Source organism: Chrysemys picta, chromosome 1 (genome assembly GCF_011386835.1).
Source record: "Chrysemys picta bellii isolate R12L10 chromosome 1, ASM1138683v2, whole genome shotgun sequence".
In the NCBI taxonomy this organism is placed as follows: Eukaryota; Metazoa; Chordata; order Testudines; family Emydidae; genus Chrysemys; species Chrysemys picta.
This window is the reverse complement of record NC_088791.1, coordinates 134,659,471-134,670,177: the sequence shown is the minus strand read 5'-3', so window position 1 is coordinate 134,670,177 and position 10,707 is coordinate 134,659,471.

Here is a 10,707-nt window from a genome sequence, read left to right as displayed (position 1 = left end):
AGAATCCAGAAATTATGAGATTGGCTCAAAAATTAAGAGTTTAAAAATAATAAATTCTGATTTCTTTTTATTTGTCCACTGCTTTTTTCATGTAATCAGACCACTTCAGGACATGGGTCTTTCATAAATATGCCAAATTACATAAGACTCGTGATAAAATTGTGCGTCAACAACATTATGCTCAGAAGTGACACTGGAAACGTGGGGGGGTAGGGGGTGCGGGGCTTGGCCAGGGCAATAGCTGTGATAGGCAAATTGTATTCAAGTGAAAGTGAACAGAAATTACAAAGAACTAACCAATGGTGTCACATTAGCATTGTGTGACAGAAGCCCAAAGGCTGTGCCTATTGTCCATAAAATGGGGCAGATTGTTGCCACTCTCCTCTTCAATAGGCCTTTGGAGAATATAGATGTTATTATTCAATGCAGCTTGGATGCTTGGATCTAGATGGGATACTATGTTTTGGCATCCATTGCCTTTGGGGGCTGTCTTCTCTGTACTGAAGGTGTGGTAGGTTACTGGCCAATTTGTAGAACTCTTTGGGCCACCTTTGCTCAGTAACTATTATTATTTTTGTGAAACAGAAGAGAGGAGGAGTGGGGCATAGAAGGCAAAATGACCATCAAATGAAGCAAAGGGTGCATACCTCTATCTGCACAGTTCCCATGAATGTCAATGGACGCTCCATGCACTGATGCTTGCAAGGCCAGGTCAGTTTATTTGTAGTAAAGATGACAAACAAACTAGCAGCCAAGGACAAGAGCTAAATAAACCACAAACTCTATTTTCTTGCCTAGAGGTTGTCTCTTTGGGTCCCAGTTGAGGCACATAGGTGGGAGGACAGCGTACATTGAAGCTTGCACTGTTGTTGCCTATGCTGAACCTGTTCTGTGGATAAACAGAGGGATTTTTTCTCCAATATTGTCAGGCCATCTCCTTTTATTAATGAAACGCAAAAAAAAACCCAATGCAAAGCAAAGAGACAAAATAAATGCTGATTGCATGTATAGATTCATAGATTCTAAGGCCAAAAGGGAACACTGTGATCATCTAGTTTGACCTTCTGTATTGCACAGACTATAGGACTCCCCCAAAATAATTGCTACAGCATAAAACATTCATCTGAGCAGAGAAAGCAATGCCAACAAAAATTACAAAAGGGCTGGAATAATTGACTTTTGAGTAAACTAAATATGGGATTTTAGCCAAATGACAACTATGGGGTAGAATATGATAACAGCTGATATGTATTTGAAGGGTGTATAAAACAAGGAAGGGGGGAAATTGTTTAGGGTAATGAAGGTGATCCAGGGAGCTTTAATTAGGACTAATGGGATGAAACTGAGAATATTATATTTAAGACAAATATCTGAAATATTTTGTAAATGTGAAATCTATTAGACATGTAGGAAGGTAGTTGAAACCCCATTGCTATTTAAAACCACTGTTAACTGGACAGAGCATTGGAAATTATGATAGGGAACAGTCCTTCATTTTCCTCAATGGCTGGATCATGAGATTTTGGAAGTCTTTTATAATGTCTATGATTAATTTAGTAATGGAAATTATTCTTTTTTCTTATTCTTTATTTAGATGGGAACGGTTTATGCTTAGAAGTGAAGGGCAGTATTTCCCCAAGGATTTTATGAAAGTGTGGGAACAAAGGCCATCTACATATTAAGAGCTTGAAAAAATATTCTAAGTAAATGAGGGACACCTTCTAATTTTTTAATTAGTTTTGATTTAGTATCGTATGTTAAAAAAAACTCAACAACTTTCCTTATTAGCTGGTCTGACACAGAAACCCATTGGTAGTTCGCTACTCTGTGTCAGCAACTCTTGTCAGGCCTGACAAACTCATTACACCTAACATTGTTATCATGATATACCTAAAAGCTGGCCTGGATCATTGAAAACTAACTACTCACTGATCAGTAATTTTCTTGTGAGATTTATCTACAGGGTGTGTACAAAGAGTTATAAGTATTTGCTTGAATTATGTTCTTAAAATGTGCTTGGCAAGCAAAGAATAAGCCCAGTCTGCCCTAGACAAAGGAATGTGTATTTGCTTGTCTGACCAGCCTGGTCATTAGACGGAAACAATGAAAGTAAATTTACATATAAGATAAACAAAGATATCAAGCTAACCAGCAGTGGAGAAGACAGCATGGGGTCTCCACTCCAGCAGGAGAGAGATGCTTTGTCTGGGCATACTTTTCAAGGAATACATTTCAGAGGTTTACTGGACTATAAAAAGAATGGAAGAGAACCCCATAGTTGTCCATCACTTGAGGGATTCAAGGGATCAGAGCGCTTGAAATCACAGAATGGTTCTTCAACTAAGGGGGGGTAGAAATCTCTTGGAACTGAATATAGGTGAGAAACCTGCCTAGGCAAAGATTGTAGCTTGCTACAATTAGGCTTTAGTTTTAGAAATGTATTTTTACTTTTTTGTGTGTGTGTGGCTTTAACCCTTTCTGTCTTTATTCCCTATACTTGTTATCACTTAAAACTATGACTTTTTGTTTAATAAACTTGTTTTACTTTTACTACAAACTAATTCAATGCTGTGATTGAAATAAGAGTTTGTCAACCCCCCGTTAAATTAATTAGCTGTATTGTCTCTCTATCGGAGCAATGAAATTACTAACTTCTGTGAGTGCTCCTGAAGAGGGCTGGACTCTGCAGGGGTGCCTCTTGGGAACTTGTGAATTTGGGTTCACTATTTGTTACCTGCAAGCAAGGTTTGGACTGGTAGAGCCCGGAAGAACTGGCTGGCAAGGCAGACAAGCTGGTGTGTCAGGGAGTTGTCACACAGTTTAGCAGTAGCAAAAACAATTGCTTGCTGAGGTTGCAAGGAAGAGCAAAGTAATTCACAGTTCTGGGAACCCCAGCAGATTGTCACACTGGCAGACAGTTCTGGGGAAATTCAGGACTGGGAGGGTGTTGGAGTCCCTCTGTAAAAAGTAACTGGGCAGTGGAAGTCAGGGTGATGATACCTGCATGCTTGTAAGGTTGGGTGTTGGTGTCCAGGCTGTGAGCCAGAGCAGCATAGCATTGAAGGCACCCAGAGTTGCAGGGCAGGCGGTGACACAACCCCTTGCTGGTATGGGTTAAACCCCAAGGCGTCACAGCTTGGTGTGTCACTTTTCCACACATTATAATTACAATATTTACTACTACGGTGGATTTAGGTTTTTTCTCTTTTCTCTTCCTCACAATCTGAACTTGGTACTGAGTCACACTACTACCACCTAGTGGCTTACAATGAAATATGCACAGAATCTTTTCAACTTCAGGTTTCAGAGTGGTAGCCGTGTTAGTCTGTATCAGCAAAAACAACGAGGAGTACTTGTGGCACCTTATAGACTAATAATATTATTTGGGCATACGCTTTCGTGGGCTAAAATCTAATGAAGTGGGTTTTAGCCCATGAATGCTTATGCCCAAATAAATTTGTTAGTCTATAAGGTGCTACAAGTACTCCTCATTGTTTTTTCAACTTCAGTCTATCATCTGTATGACACTGGAAGGTTATTGTTTTCCTGTTCCCTATAAAAAGCCACCAGTGTTAAAACGAACCAATATGAATTACAATTCTATTCCGTTTAGAAAAATACTATCAACCATGGGATGCTGTTCTGAGAAGGCCTGCTGAACAGAGACGGGGTCCACCTCTGAAAGAAGGGAAAGAATATCTTCAGATAGAGACTGACTAACCTAGTGAGGCGGGTTTTAAAATAGGCTGGATGGGGGCAGGAGACAAAAGCCCACAGATAAGTCCAGAACATGTAGATCTGGATGAAGGATCAGAATCTGGGGGGAACATAGGCAATCGCATCATGGACAAAAAGAGACAAGAGGGAATATGGAGGCTAAATCTAATGAACATCTTAGATGTTTGTATACTAATGCCAGCAGTCTGGGGAATAAACAGGAAGAACTGGATATACTAATGAATAATCACAATTATGATATAATTGGCATCACAGAGACTTGGTGGGATAATTCACATGACTGGAATGCTGGTATAGAAGGATACAGCTTGTTGAGGAAGAACAGGCAGGGGGAAAAGGGAGCAGTGTTTTCTAGTATATCAAGATGTATACACTTGCACTGATGTTGAGATAGAAGTGTAAAGCAGACCTGTTGAAAATCTCTGGGTAAGCATAAAAGGGTTAAAAAACAAGGGTGATGTCATGGTACGGTTCTATTATCGACCACCTAACCAGAAAGATGGATGAAACTTTTTTTAAATAACTAACAAAATCATCCAAAGCACAGGACTTGATGGTGATAGGGGACTTCAACTACCCAGACATCTGTTGGGAAAATAATACAGCAGGGCACAGATTATCCAGCAAGTTCTTGGAATCCATTGGAGACAACTTTTTATTACAGAAGGTGGAGAAAGCGAGGTCTCCCAGCGCTGTAAAAAAGCCACCCCCACGAGAGGAGTAGTTACCAGCGCTGGGATTGCGGCTCCCAGCGCTGGTGCACTGTCTACACTGCCACTTTAGAGCACTGAAACTTGCATTGCTCAGGGGAGTGTTTTTTGTTAGTTAGTAAGCAGTGTAGACAAGGCCTTAGACAAGTTAGATGTGTTCAAGTCAGCAGGGACTGACAAAATACATCCTAGAATACATAAGGACCATGCTGAAGAGATCTCTGAGCTCTTAGCTATTATCTTTGAGAACTTGTGGAGGACAGGAGAGATCCTAGAGGACTGGAAAAGGGCATAGTAGCTAGCTAGAAAAAGGGGAATAAGGACAACTCAAGGAATTATAGACCAGTCAACTTAACTTTGGTACCTGGAAAGAATGAAGCAAATAATCAATCAAGTCTGTAAACACCTGGAAGAAAATAAGGTTATAAGTAACAGTTAACATGGATTTGTCAAGAACCAACCTAATATCCTTTGATAGGGTAACAAGCTTGTGGATGCGGGGAGCAGTAGATGTGCTATATCATGCCTTTACTAAGGCTTTTGGTACTGTCTCACATGACCTTCTCATAAGCAAACTACGGAAATGTAGCCTAGACCAACACATTGTAAAGTGGATCCAACTACTTGGAAAACCATACTCAGAGAATAGTAATCAATGCTTCAGTCAAGATGGAAGGGCATATGGAGTGGGGTCCCACAGGGATCTGTCCTGGGTCCAGTTCTACTCAATATCTTCATAAATGATTTGGATAATGACATAGAGAGTACACTTATAAAATTTGAAGACGACACTAAGCTAGGAGGGGTTGCAGTGCTTTCGAGGACAGAATGAGAATTCAAATGATCTTGACAAACTGGAGAAACGGTCTGAAATAAAAAGGATGAAGTTCAATAAGACAAATGCAAAGTACTGCACTTAGGAAGGAATAACCAATTGCACAAATACAAAATGGGAAATGACTGCGTAGGAAGAAGTACGGTAAAAAAGGATCTGGGAGTTACAGTGGATCACAAACTAAATATGAATCAACAATATAACACCGTTGCAAAAAAAAGCAAACGTCATTCTGGGTTGTATTAGCAGGAGTGTTGTACACTAGACACAAGAAATAATTCTTCCAGTCATCTCAGCACTGATAAGACCTCAAGTGGAGTACTGTGTCCATTTCTGGGCACCACAGTTTAGGAAAGATGTGGACAAATTGGAGAAGGTCTAGAGGAGAACAACAAAAATGAGTATAGGTCTAGAAAATGTGACTGACGAGGAAAGATTGAAAACATTTGGTTTGTTTAGTCTATAAAAGAGAAGACTGTGGGGGACATGATAACAGTCTTCAAGTAAGTATAAGATTGTTATAAAAAGGAGGGTGATAATGGGCTTAAATTGCAGCAAGGGAAATTTAGGTTAGACATTAGGAAAAATTTCCTATTTGTGAGGGTAGGTAAGCACTAGAACAAATTATGTAGGGAGGTTGTGGAATTTCTGTTGTTTAAGGTTTTTAAGAACATCATAGACAAACATCTGTCAGGGATGGTCTAGATAATATTTAGTCCTATTTGAGTGCAGGAAACTGGACTAGATCTACTGTGGTCCCTTCCAGTCCTACATTTCTGTGATTCTGAGTGCCTTGAGCTGGTGCCTGGAGCCCCCCCTGCAAAAGATCTCTTTATAGTGGTGTGACACTGTACCTCAAAGTAGCACCCTGTAACCCCCATATTCATCACTCATATATAGTTGTGATACTTCTAACAAAGCATGCCATGTAAGATACCATACGAAAGGTCATGATCTGCTGAAACTCATTGTTCTGTCAAAATGTGTATCTCATTAGTGTAATATGAAGTTATGAGATGTTGCTATATGGTTATTGCAATATGTTGTGAGTTTGGAAGTCCCCCACTGCTAGTTCTGCGGTGACAACAAAGGACGTGACCCACACCCAGGCAGGCGTTAAAAAAATCCATGACCAGCAGGGGAATTGTAAACAAGAGATCTACAGTTCAGTAAGGCCTTTTCTATACTACAAAGTTTTGTTGGCAAAAGCTGCCTTTTGCTGACAAAACAGTCTAGGCGTACACACTACAAAGCTACTTTTGGTGGCAAAACCCAGGCAGGCAGGTAGAGCAAATTGCTTCTACCAGGATGGGGGGAGAGACTGCTGTGCAGAGCAGAGCTAGGGGCTGATGTCTCAGGATAGGTAGGTCAGCCTGCTATCCCGTCCCCATCCCCCACCACCACGCTCGAGAAACCTGCATCGTGTGACACTATACATTCCCCATTAGGCATTGCAAACCCTTCCCAAAGCACCCTGAGGCCAGTTGCATAGTGGAATAGCTACCCACAGTGCACTGCTGTGTCAATGCAAGAGCTGCTAGTGTGGATGCGCTCCACCGACATGAGGAGCATAGTGTGGACATGCAACAGCGGTTTTAGTTAAAGTGCTTTAATTAAAGTGGCATAACTTTTGCAGACAAAACTTTATAGTGTAGATAAGGCCTAAGAGACAGTTGTGCACCACACAATGAGGATTGCTCCACACTGTGACTCAGCAAGGCCCACCAGGACATGGATCTTTCCAGGGACATGGATTGAGAGTATAAAATAAGGCGCAGTGGCATCATGAGATCATCTTTCTCCTCCCCCACCTATGCTGAAGGCAACAAGGACACTGGGAAGACAAAGACTTTGAACTGAGACTGGTCCCAGGCTGAGAAGGAAATTCTGCCTGTGTATTAAGAACTGTAACCTACCTGCAACATCCAGTGGGGTCAAAAAAGTTTGATTCAGCTCTTGCTTAGTCTAAAAGTTTAGGATTTAGAATGCGTGTTTACTTTTTATTTTCCTAAGGTAACGACCTCTGACCTGCCTACCACTTATAATCACTTAAAATCTATCTTTCTGTAGTTAATAAAATTAATTTAATGTTTTATCTTTACCAGTGAGTTTGTCTAAAGTGCTTGGGAAATCTGCTCAGATTACAAAGACTGGTGCATGTCCACTTTCATTTGACAAAGTGGCAAGCTAATGAATGAGCTTGCACTGTTCAAGAAACGGTCTTGAGCAGTGTAAGATGGTATATTTCTCGGGTGCAAGGCTGGGGGCTTGGGAGATTTGTTTCCCTGTGTATAGTTCATGAGTGGCTTGGAGAGCATTCATGCAATTTAGTTGGGTGTGACTCTGCATGCTGGTGGCTGAGTGATAACAGCGCCTGGAAGGGTTTTGTCACTGGCAAAGCATTGTGAGAAATAGCCCAAGTTGGAGAGTTAAGGGGGCCTACAGTTCCAGGCTGTACCCCAGGGATCCCGGCAGAAGTGGTTCCTCATTTAGTAGTGAATCTTGGTCCTCCTTATGGGCACCCAAGACCTGAAATGCTGAGCCGAATTCACTCCTGCCATTAGCAGGTGTAACTCTAGTGAAGTCAATGAAGGTATGCCAGCAGATAATTTGGCCTGCTGTTTTTACTGAATAGGCAGTGTAAAGGCCACACAGAGATCACTAAGTCTTTGCAAAAAGCAACAAAGGGTCCTGTGGCACCTTTGTTAGTCTCAAAGGTGCCACAGGACCCTTTGTTGCTTTTTACAGATTCAGACTAACACGGCTACCCCTCTAAGTCTTTGCAGTGTCTCTTTATACGGCACTGTAGAGTGGGGGAGAAGGGGCACTGTGGTCACGCCACGCAAGTGAATGGGAAGGAATGGTCAGCTTACAGTATGTATCCATGAGCTTAAAACCTGCACGGGAGTGTGAAGGAAGTGGTGGAACCTCAGAAGGTTGTGGTTACTTCTCCTGCCCGAAGTCTGAAACAGGAGATTTGTTGCATGGAAGTCCATTTCTCCTCAAATTCTCCATGTCTTTGTCCAACACAAAGCCTTTTTTTTCTTCCAAGTTTTGCACAACACTTATGGAAAAGTCTAATAGAACTTAATTTTTTTGTAGTTTTTAAAAAACATCCTATATAAATGAATAGAGAATTAAATAAACTGCTATAGATAGAATTCTATAGGCTGGTTTGGAAAACATACAGAAAGGATTTCTTTCTCCAATAAATTACATACATTTTTAGAAAAATTTCTGTAGACCCCAAAGAGCTCTTAAAACCCACTTTTTTTTACTGGTTTTAACTCTATCAAATACTACAGGAGCTTTCCATGAGAGAAACATACCAGAGTGTGGCTGTAAGTCTTGACCAACAAGTTAACTTTTAAAGTAGGTCTATTTTACCATGACACTCAGTTAAATATGGGGAGGCATTTTACATGTACAGTTTACCTACATAAGTTGCTTTGCTGTGGAGAACAATTTATGAAAAGAGTACTGGGCTCTAGAAATGCACCTCTTTTTACAGGATTTTCATGCTGAACGACTAAAAACAGGACAGGCAGTTCAGGTCAAGGTGAGTTTATTGTCCATACAGCATACCTAATCCCGCCAAAACACATTTCTTAAAACCATCTTTAAACTAGTCAAAACAACAGGTTATTAATAAAAATGACTTAACACTGAACAGAGACGACCTTTTAAAAGGTAATCGAGACTACACTTTAGCAGAATCTTATCCATCAAAAAACAATCTCACATACTTTCTAAATACTTTTTGTTTACACTGATCATGTCTACTACCGCACTCTCTAGCATCCCCTGACCATATAAACATCCACACCTCTTAAAGAGCACATTGTGAGAGGATAACTTTGACTTGATATGGCATCACACTCATTAAAGCAAAAAAAAAAAAAAGTTTGAGAACAGATAATGTGCAACTGAGAGTGATTTCTGAGGTACATGATAACATGGAAATACACATAGTGGAAAAAATCCAGTGGCCGGGTGAGTTGCTGGGAACTTTTGAGCTGTCCAATTATTCAAGCAAAGACCAGCAGCATTAGGTTGGGATAATAGCACTTCCCTACCACACCGGGGTATTAGGAGCATGTATACATTAAAGATTGTGAGGCACTCAGATACTATAGTGATGGGGACCATATAAGTACCTAAGATAGATAGATAAACCAAATATTCCACTAAAAAGACAAATATTTGCAATACTATATCAAAGATCTGGGAAGGTACAATCTGCAAGGCACTTTTTTCAAAGTGGGTTGTAGAGAAGAAGGCTGGATTATGGTATTTGAAAAAAATCACACACTGGTGCTTTGAGATAGCAGTTTTTGATGCCAGACAAAAAAATAAACCAACCAATTTTGTCTTTCTTGTCCTCAGTTTGAAATGAAAATTGTGCAAAACATACAATAGTTTTCATTTTAAGTGATATTGTCAAGTTGTTAGGACCCAGATTTTACATACTTTGAGTGCTGTGTATTATAATAGTAAATGCCCTCTTGATTCTAACCACATAGTAATTGTTTATTTTTCACTACACCACTGCAGCATCAAATGTATTTGTTAAAAATGACTGCACACAGTGTAGGTCCTATGAAATAAATTGTGCATGCGGGCTCCAACTGTACTTTTTATGTGTTGGCTTTATACAAAATAAAGAACTAAGTTATTTAACTATATCACGCTCAGAGACAGTTTTAAAAGGTATACTAAGGTACAAACAAAAAAATCAAACCTTACATGGTAATACGAGGATTGGATTCAACAACACACTTGACTAATTTTACAGTAATCCCTTTGTCAAGGGGAGTACTCATAAGGGTGAAGTTCTCACATGCATAGGTGTTTGCAGGATAAGGTTCTGAGTTATAATCCACCAGGTTCTTTAGGGTGAAATTCACCCATCACTGCATAATGCCTGAATAATCATGCTATATGCAGGGCACACACATGGAGTGAGGGGAATTAAATTCATCCCTAATCTACTGACAGGTCAAAAGCTCCTATGTAGCTTCTCCACATCCCTTTTTGGAAACTAATCTGTGTATTCACTTTCCCATCCCCAGAACTCTCTAAGATGGCCTATTCCAAGATGATGAGAAGACTCCCCTCTGCAGTACACAGGGGTACAGAATGGCAGTTAGCCCTCCATAACATAGTGAATTTCACACTTACATCTCACTCCTGTAATCAGATCAGCACAAATGGACTTCAGTGCCTGCACTGAGTTCCACAGAAGTCTATAGGGCTCCACATGGGTGCAAGAGACTGCCTGCACAGATCTGATTGCAGAAGAGAGACCTTAATGATGAGCCTTTCAAGGAAAATGTATGTACTGCAGGAACTGGTGATAGTGATTCAGCAGACAGCACACTCTTCCTTCTGAGTCCATAGCGAGTCAATGCCTAGCATGATGGT